The following is a 3563-nucleotide window of genomic DNA, read 5'->3' as shown; positions in this document are numbered from 1 at the left end:
GTCTCTGGCATCAGTACTTTGAGTCAATAACCTGGAATAAGCATGACAACAGGTAGAGTCTCAGAACTCCTGATCTGCATATTTGATCTGAATCATCTGCTCACAGAGTATTGAAGATATTAGATCAGCCTGACAGCCAGCAGTGGCAGCCGCCATATTTTCTCAGTATAGGTTTGTATCACCCTTATGCATGTAATTACTGATTTTGATATGTTAACAGTGCTATGGCATTTCTTTTAGGGCTCGTTCACACTCAGTGCTTTGATCTGACTTTATCAACACAGTTTCAATGCAAGGACACCGCAAATACTAAAGTGGTCTATGTGCCCAGTGCACACATGAAGAAAAAGAAAGACATGCTGCATTGTTTTTTTACAAGCACAGTACACGAAAACGAACTCCAACTCTGCACTATAAATTACATAGAAGTAAATAAAAAGCAAGCATTGCACGGCAGCATGTGTTCACAATAACACGTGTTGTGCAGTGTGAATGAGCCCTTAACAGATAATATGACCGGAGAATCCCGGCATGCAAAGATTCTCTGCCAAGAAGAGCTTTAAAAATAATAAAGTGAAAGTTGGCCAGTACTAAAGACCATGAGGGGGATTTATCAAAACTGGAGCAGACAGAATCCGGAGCAGTTGTTGATGGCAACCAATCAGCTTCTCTTTCATGTTCCAAGCTTAACTAAACAAACTGAAGAGAGAAGCTGATTGGTTACTATGGGCCACTGCTCCAGATTCTGTCTGCTCCAGTATTGATAAATTCCCCCCCAATATATTTCTTATATACTTCTTTTTTAATACCAGTTTACTGATGCATCTTTTGTACATAAACCTTAAAACAAATTACAAAAATGGTTGGCAGGGTGGTTTAGAAGGGGTTCATATTTTGCCCAGATTTTGGCTTTATAGGGAGTGCTCATTGTTACTTTGAACAAGCTTCGAAGGTTGCTGAAGCTCACTAAAACCTGCTAGCAGCTTGTTCAAAGTGACAGTCAGCACTCCCGTTAAGATCGGTGCATAACATCCTCAGACTGGATCTGAATGTTGCATTAAACAAAGTTGCCTGATGCTTGCTTTGTAAAGGCTTGTTGTACACACTGCAATATAGTGTTACAGCTGACTCCTATGCGAACAGGATCTTAGAATCAAATTGGAAATGTCATCGGGTGGAACATTTGTAGTCAAGCCAATCCAGCTCTTTGTAAATATTGTCATTTGGGATCTCATTAAATACCTAACTTCAGTTCCTATTTTAAGAGTCAGACATCAGTATATATTCTTTAGAATCTTAAAGCTAAAATCCAGCTATAAAGATTCATGTATACTTGCATTGGCCCAATGTAAATGTACCTATTTTTTTTTTTTATCCCTGGGCCACAGGGATTCTGTAAATCACTGTTGTAGCCACAGTCAATACAATGCTTTACATGGATTTTCCAGGTCCTGTACTACTACTACTGTGCTGATTGACTTGCACTCTGCTGTGAAAACCAGGTCACTAGGTCGGCACAGCAGCTATTCAAAGAATACCTACGATTTTTATCAATGAATACTAGGTTTTCTCACAGCAGAGGGGAAGTCACTCAGCACAGTGGCATACAGGATGCAGAAGATTGTTGTAAAGCATTGTATTAGCTCCAGCTACTGGTGTTTTACAAGATCCCCGTGGCCCTACCGGGGATAAATGATATAAACTTGCATTGGACCAATGCAAGTATATGTGAATCTTTATAGCTGGATTTCAGCTTTACATTACAAGTTCATTTGAGAAAAGTTGATGCTAACTACTTAGCTGAGCAAATAGTTCACAGAATGGAGCCTACCTCTAGAGACATCAGGAAGGCAAGACGTGCAAAGTGCCACAGTGACATTACATCTTGAAATAATACGTTTCCTAACCCTGCCCACAATGTGGATGCCTTCAATGGTTACAGGGGCGGAACTACTGGCGGTGCAGCCTGTGCCGCTGGCCCAGGGATGGGGGGGGGCACTGAGTGGTGGTGAGGGGGCGCCTGGCAGTGACAAACAGGCCAGGTGGAGAACACAACTTTGGCAGCTAATAGGGCAGCCCTGGGGCTTCGGGTGTGAGGACCCAGCGAGCAGCTGCCGCCTGACATTGCAAAGGGAGACCCGCAGCGCGTCTGACTGCTCGGTGAATTTATTTTCCTTTTTACAGCTTACGCCCCCCCTCCCCGTGCGTCCTCCGGCTGTGTGAATTGACACCAGCCAGGAGGATGTTATCAGACAGTTGTTATAAACAATCTGTAAACGTTCAATATATTTCATCAGTAATTTCAATAATGGGCATATTATGAACTTCATTCTAATATGTCTGTGAAGGTTCTCATTCATCCAGGTCATGGTATATCTGTAATAAATAAATCAAGGCAACTGGACCTCTGACTTGAGAAAGCTAGTCGATGTCCAGCAAAACGTCTTCAAGAAAAATACAGCAAGTCCAGTTGCCTTGACTTATTTATTTTTTTACAGATATTCATTGAAATAAGATCTTTGTGCTGTGACCGTAACATGTATATGTTAAGTCTAATGTGTATATACATTCAATATATTGTATGATTTTTGCCAACAAGCCTCTATTTTAAGGTCAGTATATTTTGCCTAATATAATAAAGGTCAGTCCATGTTCAGAAAATGTTCACAGTAATGTTTTTATCATCCACATTGTTTACTTGTGTAAAGCAATCTGTAAATGAAATTATGAGAATGTTTGTTGTTCATGTAAAGTCTATCTAGCCTAAAATGTTTCAGGCAATTGAAAGCGGTCAGTTTACATCACGTACTATACCCCCAGAATAATACATTTCAGTAGTGAGTTAGTGAGTAGAGTACAGAACTGACTCTTGTGTGATTTTACAGCAGTCTGGTGAGCTGTTGGCTGTAACAAGTCATGAGCAGGAGATTTCTACAAGGCAGAATGAAGAGTCAGCTAAAATACGACTTGTGTAAACCTGCAATTAAATATTCAGGCTGGCTATACATATGTATTAAGTTTTAGCCTTTGCTTACCTACCGTGTTTCCCCAAAAATAAGACACTGTCTTATATTTCTTTTGGCTCAAAAAAAAACCACCAGGTCTTATTTAATTTTTTTAATGTACAACAATCCACACTTATTCATGTAGAAAAGTCTACATGTATTCATGTACAAAAATATGGTGATCAGGGCAATCAGGGGTGCCGTACCTTTCCAAGAGCAATTTAGTAACCAATCGCTGGCCGGAATGAGCGTAACGCGCTTTCACTATCGATTCCTCGCAGGCGGAGTGCATTTGGTATCACTCCGCCTGTGACAGGAGGCGGCGCTACAGAGGAGGCATCGGCTTATGCGGCTCTGCTCCCTCCGCTGCCGCCTCCTCTAGCGCCACTGATTCTCTCCTGCGGCTCTTCCATTTTCCCCTTATGTCACCACCGGACCTGGGTATGGTCACAACTAGGTCTTATTTTCAGGGTAGGTCTTATATTTGAGCAATTCCCAAAAATAGTACTAGGTCTTATTTTCGGGGAAACGGGGTATATAGAAGTAACATTATATATA

This window comes from Nanorana parkeri, unplaced genomic scaffold (assembly GCF_000935625.1).
Source record: "Nanorana parkeri isolate BGI_ZX_2015 unplaced genomic scaffold, ASM93562v1 scaffold88, whole genome shotgun sequence".
Taxonomy (NCBI): domain Eukaryota; kingdom Metazoa; phylum Chordata; class Amphibia; order Anura; family Dicroglossidae; genus Nanorana; species Nanorana parkeri.
The sequence above is the reverse complement of the archived record's forward strand: the minus strand, read 5'-3'. Positions refer to the sequence as shown.